This window comes from Eschrichtius robustus, chromosome 13 (assembly GCF_028021215.1).
Source record: "Eschrichtius robustus isolate mEscRob2 chromosome 13, mEscRob2.pri, whole genome shotgun sequence".
Lineage (NCBI taxonomy): Eukaryota > Metazoa > Chordata > Mammalia > Artiodactyla > Eschrichtiidae > Eschrichtius > Eschrichtius robustus.
The window spans coordinates 47729689-47745251 of NC_090836.1; the positions used below are offsets into that span (position 1 = coordinate 47729689).

The 15563-nt window shown below is 36.3% G+C and overlaps 1 protein-coding gene across 18 annotated transcripts in view; it reads right to left on the reverse strand.

The window, feature by feature from the left end:
- Positions 1-15563, reverse strand: part of R3HDM2 (R3H domain containing 2) — a 148124-nt gene that overhangs the window by 78869 nt on the left and 53692 nt on the right. The window contains exon 1 of one of the 18 annotated variants that reach the window (XM_068559704.1): positions 12224-12243. The exons of the other annotated variants lie outside the window; for them this stretch is intronic. The gene's annotated coding sequence lies outside the window, so the exon portion shown is untranslated. Of the gene's footprint in view, positions 1-12223; positions 12244-15563 lie in introns of those variants that run through there. 18 annotated transcript variants of the gene reach the window in all.

The window sequence follows — 15563 nt, forward strand, 5'->3', positions numbered from 1 at the left end:
CTTTTTACTTTCTAATATAAGCATTTAATGCTATAAATTTCCTTCTAAGTACTGCATCCCACAAATTTTGCTATGTCATGTTCTCATTTTCATTCTTTAAAAAATTTTTTCTAATTTCTCTTGTTCTTCTTTGAACTCTATCTAATTCAGTGTCTAATTTCCAAATATTTGGGAATTTGCCAGATATTCTTCTATTACTGATGTCTAATTTACTCCCTTTATGATAAAGAATGTATTTTGTATAATTTAAATCATAAATTTATTGAAACTACTTTTATGGCCCAGAATATGGTCTACCTTAGTAAACATTATGTGAACACTAGAAAAGAATATGTATCATGATGTTGTTGGGTGGAGTGTTCTATAAGTGTCAACTAGGTCAAGTTATTTACTGATTTTTTGTCTAACTGTTCTATCAATTATTGAGAGAGAGTAGTGTTGAAATACCCAATTATACCAGTGGATTCTCTATTTTTCCTTTCAGTTTTATTACTTTTGCTTTATGTATTTTGAAGTTGTTATTGAATGCATAAATATTTGCAATTGTTAGTCCTCTTGAAGAACTGATCCTCCTTCCATCATGAAATACCCCTCTATATCCATGGTAATATCCTTGTTCTGAAACCTACTTTGTCTAATATTAATATAGTAACTCCTGCTTTCTTCTGATTACTGTATGCATAATATATCTTCTCCCATCCCTGTACTTTTAGTCTGTGTCTTTAAATATATTTAAAGTGGGTTTCTTGTAGATAGCACCCAACCAGGTCTTGCTTTTAAATGAAATCTAATATTTTCCACCTATTAATTATAGTGTTTAGGTCATTTGCATTTAATGTGATTACTGATATTGTTGGATTAAAATCAACCATCTTGCTTTTTGTATTCTATTTGTCCAGTCTGTTCATCTTCCCCTCAGGACATCTTTTATATTAATTAAGCATTTTTATGATTCAGTTTTATCTCCTTTACTGGCTTATTAACTATACCTCTTTGCTTTCTTTTTAAAAGTGTTTTTTTAGGATTTAGGGTATACATCTTCAACTTATCACAGTGTACCATCAAGTAATATACCACTTTGCATGTTATAAGGACCTTAGAACAGTATACTTCTTTTTTTTTTTTTTTTTTTTGCGGGATTTTTTATATTTTACTTTTAGAACAGTATACTTCTATTTCACTTCTCCCAATCTTTTGGGCAATTGCTGTCATACGTTTTATTTCTACATGTCATAAATCCCACAACACAGTTTTATTATTTGTTTTAAATAGCCAATTATCTTTTAAGTGGCCTTTTTCAAATATGAGAACTCTAATATTTTCTACATAGATTTCTGATCCTCTTCATTCTCTCATATAGATCTAAATTTCCAACTGGCATATTTTTCTCCTGCCTTTAACATTTCTTATAGTGGTAGTTTGATGGTGATTACTTCTATCAGCTCTTGCATATTTTTAAAAGGCTTTATTTCATCTTCATTATTTGTATTTTGTGTAATTCATATGGCATACAATTCACCCATATAAAGTGCACAATTCAATGGCTTTTAGTATATTTAAGGTTGTGCTTCCATCGCCAAAATCAATTTCAGAACATTTCACCACCCCAAAAAGAAACCCCTATATGCATCATTAATAACTTCCCATTTTCTCCCAATACTTGGCCCTAAGCAACCATGAATGTACCTTCTGACTCTGGAGATTTGCCCATTCTGCACATATTCTTCTTCAATTTTGAAAGGTATTTTCACTGCATATACAATTTAAGGTTTACAGGTTTTTTTCATTTAGGAATTTATCACTCCAAAGGTTTACAGGTTTTTTTCATTTAGAAATTTGTTATCACTCCAATATCTTATAGTGTGCAATGGTTCTGATGAAAACTTTGCCGTATTTCTTACCTTATTAGTCTGCTAGAGCTGCCATAACAAAACACCACAGACTAGGTGGCTTAAACAACAGAAATCTGTTTTCCCACAGTTCTGGAAGCTAGAACTCCAAAATCAAGATGTCAGCAGGTTTGGTTTCTCCTAAGGCCTCTCTCTTTGGCTTGCAGATGGCCACCTTCTCACTGTGTCCTCAGACGGTCTTTCCTCTGTGCCTCCATGCCCCTGGTGTCCCTCTGAGTGCCCAAATTTCCTCTTCTTATAAGGACACCAGTCAGACTGGATTAGGGCCCTTTCTTTCTTTAAAGGTCCTTTCTCCAAATACAGTCACATTCTGAGGTGCTGGGGTTAGAGCTTCAACATACAAATTTGGGGGGATATAATTCAGCCCATAACACCTCTGTATATAGTGTTTTGGGAGGGGTTTGTTTTTGGTTTTGTTCCTGTCTGCTTTCAAGACTCTCTCTTCACTAGTTTTGAGCAATTTGATTAAGGTGTGCCTTGATACAGCTCTCTTTGTGATTCTTCTGTTTTGGGTTCTAATAGAACCAAGCAGCTCAAAGAACCCAAAACAGAAAAATCATGAAGAGAGCTATACCAAAGCATATCATAATCAAATTGCTTAAAATCAGTGAAGAGAAAACCTTAAATGAGCTTTTTTGATCTGTGAGTTTATAGTTTTCAATAAATTTAGAAAACATACAGCCATTATTTTTCAAATATTTTTTCTGTGCCCACTCCCACATTCCTGAGACTCCAATTATATGTATTCTTAGGCTCTCTGATGTTGTCCCACCACTCACTTATTCATTATTCTCTTATCCCTGTATATTTATACTTTCAATCTTTTTCTTATGTTTCATTTTGGATGCTTCTATTGCTATGTCCTCAAGTTCACTAATTTTTTTCTTCTGCAATGCCTATCTGCTATTAATCCTGTCCACTACATTTTTCATTTCTGCCATTGCAATTTTCATCTTCAGGAGTTTTATTTGAGTTATTTTTATATCTTCCATGTCTCTACTTAACATGCACAATCTTTCCTCTAGCTTTTTGAACCTATGGAATAGTTAAAGCGGCTACAGTATCCTTGTCTAAGTCTGTCATCTACTATTTCTATTGACTGGTCTTTTTTCCTCAATATTTACTATACTCTCTGCTTCTTTGTATGACCTGACAATTTGTGATTGGATGCCAAACATTGTAAATTTTGCATTGTTAACTGCTAGAGTTTTTCTTTAAATTTCTTTAACTTTGAACTTTGTTCTACTAATCAGTGACTTGAAAACAATTTGATCCTTCTGAGGCTTGCTTTTCTACTTTGTTAGGAAAATCCTTTAAACTGTGGCTAATTTGGCACCATTACTAAGGCAATACCCTTCTAAGGACTCCACTCAACGTCCCAGATGTCAGAGTGGCTTCTGTGCTGGCTAGTGGAAACAAAATATTCATGGCCCTGTATTCCAGTTCTGACTAATGCTTTCTAATGATCTTTTTCTGGCCTTGGGTTAGTTTCCTCATTAATCATGAACTGACACTCAGCTGAAGAGTCTAAGGCAGTAAAAATCCAATAGAACTTTCTGTGGTGATGAAATTGTGGCTACTGAGCATTTGAAATGTGGTTAATGCACCTGAGGAACTGAATTTTTATTTAAATATACACATGTGGTTAGTAGCTACTGTACTGCACCATGAAGGTTTAGGGGAAACCTCTGCAAATCTCTGTTGCTCTCTTTCCTATGAAGCCCTCTGCCCACAAATTCTAGCTGCCTTGGCTTCCCCGAACTTTTACCTCTGTCTCCTCAATTCAGGGAGACTGCCAGCTCTGTTTGGGTATCCCTTCCCATCCTAGCTGCTGTAGCCTGGAAACTTTCTTTAGGTGGAATGTGGGGCCATGATAGGGCTCAACTTGTTTGTTTTTCCCTTCTTTCAGGTATCACTGTTCTCTGCTACCCTTTGTCCAATATCTGAAAGCAGTTTCTAAAATACATTTTGTACAGTTATTTATTTGTTTAAGGCAGGGGCATAAATCAACTTCTTGTTATTCCACCATGACCAGAAGTACAAGTTCTTTTGCACTGAGTTTTTAACTTTGAATTATGTTTTTTTACTTCTAAAATATTTAATGGCTTATTTTACAAACGAACCAGTGTTGTTTTTTTCCTCTTCTTTGTTAATCATCGTTTTTATTCACACACTCCTATTTCATTAAAAATACTTATTTTACATTCTATAGCAAATAATCCCAATATCTGAAGTTTCTGTGGGTCTGGATCAATTGTTTCTGCTGACACTTGCTCACAGTGACTTGTTTACTTGTGATATTATTATTATTAGCTCATATTTGTTGGTAATCTATCTCTGGGAATTCTCTGAAGCTAGGGTTGAGGTACGTTCCACCAGATGATCTGAATTTGCTTCTCTCAGGTGCCTGGGAGCTCTAACAACTTGCACCTACTTTTTAAAAAAATTCCATTTATATATATCTAACTTTTTGACCAGAAAATAAATTTACGTGGTTCAAAAAATTTAAACTAGGGACTTCCATGGCGGTCCAGTGGTTAGGACTCCGTGCTTCCATTGCAAGGGGCATGGCTTAATCCCTGGTTGGGGAACTAAGATTCCACATGCCATGCAGCCAAAAAAAAAATTAAAAATTTAAACTAGTTCCCTTCCCCTTTTTCTTGGTTGGGCCTAAGGCACAGTATGTCGTAAAGAATTTAACCTTGCCCCAAAAGAGCTCTGGTTTTTGCCTTTAGAACTCTAGAAGTAATCCTAAGTTGCTGGAATGTCCTGCTTGATAAGAGTCTTTGTTTACTGGGGGGCCTTGAGCTGTGCCAGATAGCCTAACAATGTGATTTATGGTGGGGACTTTGTACAATACTTTGTCACATAGTATTAGCTCCATCTGAGGAGAGGCTGGAGACTGAGGTTGACTACATAGGCCATCAACCACATCTATGGGATGATGGAGTCCCAGTAAAAACTCTGGACACCAAGGCTTGGATGAGCTTCTTGGATCGGCAGTAGTCTATGTGTATTGTCACGCATCATTGCCAGGAAGAGTTAATGCTGTCCATGACTCCACTGGGAGAGGACAACTAGAAGCTCAGCATTTGGAACCCTCCTGGACTCTGCATCATGAGTCTCTTTTATTGGCTTATTTTAATCTTCATCCTTCTGCTGAAATAAACCGTAACTTTGAGTGGAACACCTTTTAGTGAGTTCTGCGAGTCCTTCTAGCAAATTATTGAACCCAAAAGTGGTCCTGGGGACCCCCAAACTCTGAAATTGGTGCCAGAAGTAAGGGCAGGCTTGGAGACCATTCCCTCACTCTGCACACAGTTAGCAGCATTGGGACTGAGAATTCAGCTGATGTGGCTGGGGTGGGGCTAAGAAGGCAGGATAAGTGGTCAGGAGATTGATTTCACATAGAAGGGTTAAGCAAATAAGTATCCTCAAGTAGCTTTCCTCCTAGTCTTCACCCAGGAACTTTCAAGCTACCAGATCTTACTCTCCTACCCCCTACCCCTACCCTAGCACCTTAACACCATCAAATGATCTAAGAAGTGTCAGGAAAATGAAACATAGCTCCACTTCTTAAAAGGTCAGGGACCCTAGATCTGAAATAAGATTTCTAAGGTAAACTCAACTCTCATGCAAAGTGTCATGGGGGGGTTGGAAATGAGGTTAACAGCCCTGCAGATGATGTGCAATTCTGGGTTTGAATGTCACCTAAAAGACTTTCACAGTAAACTAATACAAACTCAAATCTATTAAGAATGTACAGCTATACCATAGGACTGTCAGGGATAGACTTTTTGCTCAGGTAAGCCACCCTTCTAGCATGCCAGTAATAAGTAGGCTTTAACTTCGTTATGCAGACAAAACTTGGATGGCTATTTCAGAAACCAAGCATGTCTTTTGGACATTCAGTCTGTAATCTGTGTCATTTAGTCTCCAAAATATAATTCCAAGTAAGACTGTAAAGTCTTAGTATTCTTACCATTATAAAAGATACAAAAGAGAAAATATCCAATACTTAGGATCCCTCTTTCCCTATATTGATACCTATTATCCAATGAGACTGCCTCATGTTAAGGCAGGTGGCTGTCTACTACATGCCGAGAGCAGTAGGAACAGTTCATCAGATTTCTTCTATGGAAAACAAGACACTTGCTCTTGCTCTTACAATTGAAATCTGGAATTTAAAAATATATGTGTGAAATTTAAAACCAAAAGAATTCAAAATAATTAGAAAAATAAGTCCATTCATCTTTGAATCCCCCCTAAGATTAGACCTCCTAGAGTTCAGGGACTATACTTTACATCATCAGTAACTTGAAAATAGAAGCCCCAATAACTACAAAAACTAGGAGTACACACAAATTAATAAGAGTTGGGTAGTTTGAACCATGGAAAGTTTCCTAAAGAACACAGTTTTGCACTGGATTTTTCAAGAAATCATGGAAATGTATTGCTAAAGAAGAGAGTCAGGATAACTTGGAGGAGAGCAAAAGCACAAGGGGAAAGACAGTAAATTTAGTTTAGTTCAACTTGGCTGACACAGTCCAAAGAAAGGAGTTTAGTGAAATGTCAGGAAAACAGTCAGTGAGTGGGGCTGTCCTTAGGTCCTGCTGAGATATGTGGGATTTATGCAACTGAGAACCACTATCACAGGGCAGTGAAATGATAATGATAAAAACTGGAATCACTGAGCAGTGAGATACCAGTTTCTCAGCCAGTAGCACTGACCAAAAGCAGCAACAGAAGGCCAAAATGCTTGTTCTGGTTCAAAATATAAAAGCAAAAAAAAAAAAAATATATATATATATATATATATATATATATATATATATAAAAGCATTTCATCATTACTCCAAGAATGGGAACCAAATCTATACCATTACTTTTTTTAAAAAGGTACAAGCAAACTCAGAGATGGACAACAGGGCAGTGGGGACAAACAAGATTACTCTTCTGCCCAAGTGAGTGACAGCCACCTACTTCTGCCTACAATGATATGAAAGGGGAAAACATTTTTAAAAGTAAAGAATATACATATAGTAGTGTGCTCATACATCAGAGAAAAAAAAAGATGCAGGAAAAAACACTGGATGGAGACAAAAGAGAAACATCAGTTCTGATGTACTGGAAAATAGAAAAGGGAAGAAATATTCAAAATAATTGCCTCACTCTTAGATTTGCCATCCTTCTTCCAAGCCTACAATCTGTAAGATGGTGAAAGAATAGGCAATGAGAAGAAATATTCCCAGACAAAACAAACAAATTCCCCACAACCCATACCCCAAGACCAGAGAATTTCAAAGTGCCCCTAAGTATCTGGGTCATATTTATAACTAAATTTGAATCTTGATTTAATGCTATGCTTTTTGTAGGGATTCCTCCCTCATCTTTCCTGAAAATACAACTATAAAAACATAAAATAAGCTTCATCACAAAAATCATCATAACAATCTCTACCTTTGAGCAGAGACTAAGGAAAGAACATTGCATAGCTTCTATCTTTCCCACTGCTGCCAAAACAAAATAACAATAATCTAAAAGCCTGAATGATCTTACAATGTATCACAGATTGTGGCCTGTTCCCACAATGCCTTGCAGCCTTGCGAGGAGGAACCAGTGGGATTTAACATGAACCAAATCTGTCAACCAAGTTGAAGACAGACACATGGGTTCTAATGAGCAGTGGTGAAAAAACATACTGCTCCATTCAGCTCCAAACAATGATAAATAATTCAGGAAAAGAGCTCCCGCAATACAGAGCACAGCAGCAAGACTTAAAAATAAACTATAGAGCCTAGATGGAGGAGTTGGGAGTAAGAGAAAATAGATTTATGTCAACAAATTCCCAAGCCCTCTGCAATACAGGATGCTGCTGAAACTGTCACTCAAAACAGATCCAGAATTCCAATTTGTTTTTTCAAAAAACAAGTATTTTTCAGGAACTTGGCAAATTTGGTAACAAAAAAAGGTAATAAACAATAGTACTATTTGGCAACAGTAGGTATCATAAAAAAAGCAAATCCAAATGACATAGGGAAGACATTTTTTTTAGAAAAAAATTAGAAGGGGGGTTAAAATTCTATTTTTCACACCACTATATTCTAGGTCTAACATCAATTTAGACTTACTAATTATGCCTCTAGTATTGAGGGTACATAGCACTCAAGATTTTACTATTCAGTTTTCCACCCCTAACAGAGCTGATCACGCAACACATGCACACATAAGATTCTCACCTGTTAACAAAAAGGGTACCTTGAAAACTGAACAGAAGCCATGATTATGTTCTTTCCATATTTAAATTAAACTCCAAGTCTGATAAAATCGATGAATTTGGGACTTCCCTGGGGGTCCAGTAGTTAGGACACAGCACTTTCACTGCTGAGGCCCGGGGTTCCATCAGTGGTAGGGGAACTAAGAGCCCGCGGCCAAAAAAAAAAAAACGAAACAACAAGTTTATAATTAGATGAGGATAGTCCAAGGTCATGGGTTCATGTGGATTGTGCAGGTTTCAACCTACTCAAGAATGCTTCAAGTATGGGGTCTGATGAATAGTGTGGCTGGACAGTCATCCTTAAAACTGGTGTCCTGAGGACTATAAGAATGATCAGAACCCAGATGTATTCCACAAACTCAACAATCTGTGTGATGAAAATATAACATTCTACATCCAAACTTCATTTCCTCACAGCCACCAAAATATACATCACTCTCTTCCTAATTCTGAGATCAATTTCAGACAACTGAAAATTTTAAGACTATATAATGATGCCTGATCTACCTTTAACGTATGATATAAAATACAACAGAAACCATAATCTAGTCCTTTTATAAATGCTTCATTCTAACTAAGCAAAACAAACAGTACTGAAGAAATTCTTGTTCAGTGTAAATTCCAGCCCAAAACATAAACAGACCAATATGCTTCTGCCTCACCCATCTTTAGAAGAAAAATTGTATATGTCTCTTCATAACTGTGCCATTCAACTTAAACTACAGAAAGACCAGAATGCACTTGGAACACATGAAGTTTGTTTGTTTTCAATTCTTTTCTGTTTTTTTTTTTTTTTTTTGGCCATGCGGCATGTGGGATCCTAGTTCCCTGACCAGGGATCGAACCCATGCCCCCTACAGTGGAAGCGTGGAGTCCTAACCACTGGAGGGCCGGGGAAGTCCCTTTTTTTCAATTCTTAAATTCCCTAGAGTCTAAGAGTAAACACTAAATAGTATTTTCAAAGGAGAAACAGACTGGCTCATTGAAAACATGATCCATCTGAAGCACTTCTCCAAGCATGACATAACATAGTCAGACTAGCTGTTTTCCATCCCTGCTCCACTCACCAGACAGTAAGCCATCACGTCCTTTCTCTGTAAATCCACACTTTCTTACTGTTGACAAAGGACAGTATGGTCAAATGTACCTGGGTTTGAGTCCTGGTGCTAGTACCACCCTTGGCTGTGGTAAAGAAAGCCTATTCTGGGTCTTGCACTTTAGACAGATCCACTCTGACCCTCTTCTGACCTGTCTATCCCCTCAGGGCAAGATGTTCATGGGACCAAGGGGCCATACCTACCTGAAGCCCCCAACTCTGTCACTCCCAACTATATTCTCTGGATTCTAGAATGCCCCGCCCAAGCAGTCCCAAGCTCACTTCCAGGGCCTTCAGTGGATCTCTTCTCAAACTCTGTTCTCGACAGGCAATACTCATTGTTGTTCACATTCCATGGTCTGAATGGTGGGCAAGGGACAGATAATGAGAGAGAGGGGTGTAGATGGAGACTAGACCTAGAGGGTATCCCTGTACTATCCCATCCTATCTCAGAATTTTGGTGAGTCCAGGAATTGTGGCCTTCTAGGTCATTATGAAAGTATATCTAAGCAGGAGGAAAGAATTTTTTTCTAACAGTTGTTTTTAAAATCCTGATTTATAACTTAAATATCTAGACACATGGAATATGTGCTTCCATTCATGCTTTTGCCCTGGGATTTAAAACTGTTAGGAGCAGGTATGCCTAGATATATCACACACCAGCTATGTCATCTCAGAGTAGTTATCACCTCTGTAAGCCTCACTTTACTGACCTGTAAAATAAGCAAGTTAAAATCTCCTTCACAGGATTTTAATGCAATTAAATAATTTTCAAAGTTATTTTTCAGGGTGCCTGATGCACAGCAAATCTGTGACAAACTGAAACTATTATTTATTATATGCTCTTCTATCACTCTTCTCCCTAGTATGGGCAATGTAGGTACTAAAAGGACAAAGAAGTAGAGCCAATTCCAGAGAAACTACAACCAAAACACAGCCATCTGTAAGTCTCATCTTAAGGAATTCTGCATTAATTCCATGGAAGTCTGATGGCACTGATTATTTTTCTTATAACCATTTCTCCCACTAAAATGTAAGCTCCATTTTTCTAACTACACAGGGAGATGAATGTTAACGAAACTTATTGTGGTAATCATTTTTCAATATATGTGTCAAGTCATTGTGCAGTACACCTTAAATTTATACAGAGCTATATGTCAATTGTATCTCGATAAAACCGGAAAAAAAATGTAAGATCTATAAGGGCAGGGATTTTTCCTTTTCTTTTCATTGCTATATCCCTTACTCTCAGATAGTTCCTGGCACAACGAATAAACCATTGTTAATAAACCATTAACTACAAAAAGCAAGTATGGAGTGGTTATCTGATACCCCAACATCAATATCATATGTAAGCAAGCCTGGTATAACCAGAAAGTGAATTATTTATATATGGCTACTTCACTTAGCTGCTCCCTCTAATTTCAGAACAGTTTCTTTAAAAATGAAATTAACTGAAACATCAGAGTATGTCTTTAATGTAAGGACATTTTTGCTCTCTTCAACTTTGATTCCTTACCTGCCTGCACAGAGATACTAATAATACTCAGTAATTTCACACATAATCCTACCAGAGAGGATAATTCAATTAACTAAATTATACTGAAGCTCTTGTTTTAGGCTCCAAATATGATGGGATATAATAGAAAGACATCCAAAAGAGCAGGTTAGGGAAAAGGCACCTTTCTGCATGTCTCTCACGCTTTTATCCGCAACCCCACTGAATCTGGCATAGGTCGATCCTATCAATTCTTAAGAGCTTCAAAGCAAGTCTACAAACCATATCCTACACCCCATCAAGTTCTCAAAAACATTATTATGGTTTTTAAATTTTCTTAAATCAATCCATTTATCTCTCTGATGAATGCTCATTTTCAAACTAAGGGTTAGAACATTGTAGCAGAAGTATGTAATCTTCTATTCTGAAACAGACTGAAACAACTTTGACAACATTATATACATAACACTTTCAGATAAGACAGAATGATGGCTGGTAAAAAGATACCTCAGCAGCATATCCTGCATAACTGAGAATTAAAAGTGTGTCGACATGGGGGACCTGTTGTGGCTGTGCTTTCTGATTCACACAAATCCCCAAACTAGGCTGGGTCCTTATTTTAATAAAATTATATCCTCCACATTGGTCTGATTCCATCTACAACATAAAGCATCATCTTAAAGAAAAACTACTTTTGGTGACTTCAGAATACTATTAGCAAAAGACAAGTATGATATTCCTGGATACTGGCTAAATAAACTCGCAATAGCCCTAAATTCCATGACTGAACTTAGATTAACATAACTCCTCCCTAAACTAAATTCAAAGCTTTCTTTAAAAAAAAAACAAAGACACAAAAGCCAAAAAGTTCCAACACATCCTATTCTAGACCAAAAATACAAAGCTATAAATGTCTAGACATGCCTCAAGGTGTGTAATTACTAAAGCTAATTAGCATTCTCAAAATTAAACATCCACAGCAATGCTTAAGGAATGGGGGGAGGGCAGATGTATCTAACAAATAAAGAAAACAGGATTCTGGAATTAACCAATGTAACTTGCTAGGAGAATAATTATCAGCTTCCTAAGTCTCAACTAAAATATGAAACTTTTTGTTGCTATTATTCACTGGGAAAGTAGGAATTAATTGGGCAGGAAGCTCAGAACTATGATATTAATTTTGTAATAATGATAACATTGAAAGATCCTTTCATTCGTACTAAAAAGATGGTGTTTTAAAAGAAAACACATTTTAAAAAATCTATAGTAAATCATCTTTTTCTGTAAGATCACGACACTAGAGTTGTGCCATATAATTTTACCTCTAATCCTCACATACCTTTATCCTAACAAAGACTATAAATATGGGATCCTGGGTAAAAAGATTCAGTATTCTGCACAGTATAGTTTTTAGAGATTTGACTTCCCCACCTGCCACTTACAAGCTGTGTGATCTTGGATAAGCTGCTTAACCTCTTGGTGCCTCAGTTTCCCTTATCTGTAAAACAAAGGTTAATAATAACTATCTCACGGGGTTGTAAATATTAAAGTGAGTTAATATACCGGTAAAATGCTTAGATACATGGAAAATATTTTAAATAAATGTTAGCTATTATTTTGTTGTTGTTATTTAGTCTCCTCTAAACCAATACAAGATCAGGGATACTATTTTTTAAATTTGGAAGAATTAATATAGAAATATTATTATTTGTTTTATAGTTTCTCTGAAACTGAGGGCTTTGCTTACATAGAATGAACAGAATAAGTAGGTCCAGAGTGACATTAGGTTTTAAGGCCCTCAACATACATTTTCCTTTTAGAAATAAATATTCTGGGATGCAGACTAATTTTCCTGTGCCAGAGGAATGAAGTTCCCTTCCTGTACCTACCAGGAAAATCAATCATGCAGGTGACAAATAAGTAAATTCTAATATGTTAAATGCTAGCTAGAGCTGCTCACAAGGTTAAATGGAAACAGAAGGAACAGTCATCTAAATCACACTGGAGGAAAGGCTTCCAGAAGGAGGGGATGCTTAAGCCTAATAATCCTCAAGGACAAACAGTATTTAGCCAAATAGAGAAGTGGAGAAACAGACTTAGATTCCATATTTAACAACTGGATGATCTGAGGAAAGTTACTTCACTCTTTAAATCCCAGTTTCCTCATCTACAAAATAAAATGGTAAAAGTACTTCTTTTGGAAGACTGTGTAAAGATTAAATGAGATAATATATGTAAAGTACTTAGAACAGTGCCAGGAACATAGTGTGAACCCAATAATATCATTAACACAGATGTATGGGTCACCATGATGCTTTCTCAGGACTGCAAGTATTGCGTAAAGAAAGTTATAGTATAAGGTACTCACAGAAAAGTGTTTGGAGAAGAAGCTAGAGGTTAGTGGAAACAGGATCATAAAACATCTTGTGTACTAACTAAAGCAATGGGAAACTTGTAAAGGACTTTCAGAAAGTAGTTATATGATCATATTTCTATTTTAGAATCTATTTTTGCTACAATGTGGATGGGTTAGAAAGAAGATAAAATAGAGGCAGAGACACCAAGTAGGGAAAAGATGAGATAAGCATTCTGGCTGTAGAATGAGGGGACTCTGACCCAAGAGGCATTAAGGAGGTAGAATCATTAAGACTTGGTGACATAGGAGGTATGTGTGATGGTTGGGAAAAGAGAAGCCTAAGAGAACACCCAGGCAACCAGAGAGAAAAGGAGTTATCACAGTGTGGCCTGGGACCCCTGGGAAGCTCCAAGACTTTTTCATGGGATATGCAAGGTCAAAACCATTTTTATAATAATGGTTTTGGTTAAGACCTTATTCACCCTTTTCACTCTCATGCCCTCAAAGATACACAAGAGCATTTTCCAGAAGCTACATGACATGTAATATCACAACTAACTGAATGAAAGGCAGATACGAGAATTCATCTGTATTCTATTAACCCCAACACTAAATTATTTGCAAAAATTAAAAACAATGACACATTTCTCATAAATTTTGTTGCTGTTGTTATGGGGAAAAAATTTTTTTTAATTCACTTTTATGTTAACATGTAATGGATTTATTATCATTTTTAAATGAATTAATGTTTTTTAAATTTCTCAGTTTTAATTTCTAATACATTAATATTGATAGTTATAACCTACATAAAACAAAAGCTCTTTTGGAGGCCTCAGTAATTTTTAAGAGTACAAAGAGATTATGATACCAAAAAGTTTGAGAACAATTGGGGTAGACATTTCCACCACTGAGATACAAATACTGAAGGAGAAACCAGTTTGGGGAAAAAAAAGATAATAAAGTTCTGTTTAAAACATGGTAAATGTGATGTGCCCACAAGCTGACATAATCAAAGTGCCCAACAGGCAGTTACACTGATGGAACTGGATATCTAGACCACCAAACTGTGGCAGAAGTCGAAACCTTGGATTTTAAAAGGAGAGTGCATGGTGAGAACAGTGTCAGATTAACCACAGAAAAGACTAGAGAGGTGAGCATAGGCCTCAGGACACATCAATATTTAAGGAATAAAGAAGAGGAAGAGAACTCCATACAGAGGAAAAGTAAGAAAAATTAGAAATAAAAATGAAAACTAAAGGAGCATATCACTAGCTATAATTAAAGAGAAAGCTGTTCAGGGCTTTGAAGAAAAGCAAAACACCAATCCATCATTAGTAATGCCAGGGAAAGACAGAAAAGATAAACGAAATCCAGTATTAACTCAAAACTCTCATTTTAGCCAGGAGTTTCAATTTCTTCTCATACAATACTTTTTTCTTATCCGAGTTACTCATAAAGAATGAAATGATTTCAGGTTCATCTTCTTTGCCTTCTTTGTTCACCCTCTGGAGGAAATACAAACAAAAAAATGACCAAAAGGATAGAGATGGAAAGAAAAGAAAGATCCTGGATGAAATATATGAAGGGAACTGACTGAAGCAGTGACTCAAGGAAGAGGCATTCATTCATTCATGCAACAAATACTCTGTAACCATTCTGTGCGAGGCATCATGATACACACTGCGGAAAAACAGCTGACTAATAATATACCAAGCTATGCCCTTGTTCATCAGCAGAAACAATAGACTGGGAATAGAAATAAAACTTTCCTGATGAGACTAGCATAAGCAGAGGCAGCTCTATTCTAAAGGTGGCTCTAGCAGATTCCCAGAGCTCAGTTACCTAATTACTGAAATGTGTCCTAATTCCACAAAATAACTCCAAAGAAATATTTTCTTCAAGTGTTTGATAGCTACTAGCCATGTGATCCTGTGGCAATACTTATCTCTCTGAATTTTTACATAGATAAGCACAGCTTTGAAATGCAGAGAGAAATCTTTAAGAAATACTTGTATATATATTAAATCACCATTAACTCTGAGATAAGCTCCAAAACTAATAATAAAGGTCAAAGGAGAATTACCTAGCTAGATGTACCTAGGCTGGAAAAGGCTGCTTTAACTGGTTAACTCTACCCTTTAAATAAAGGAAAATGTAATTTTAAAAATATGGTTATTCTTTTTTTTTTTTTTTTTTGGTTATTCTTTTAAGGAAAGGACTATAAGGATAAGAATAGAGAAAAGGCATTTGAAAACACCCAGAATCTAGCATTACATTCAAAGAGAATCCTGAACAAGAAAGGATATATTATCACACACAAGCTGTCACAAAAATCTTTTCCCACCATCATTGTGTGCTATGGTAGCTGACCTATTTCCAGCTTTAAGCCTGTATGTATCTGATTGATTTGCAAACTTCCGAAAGTA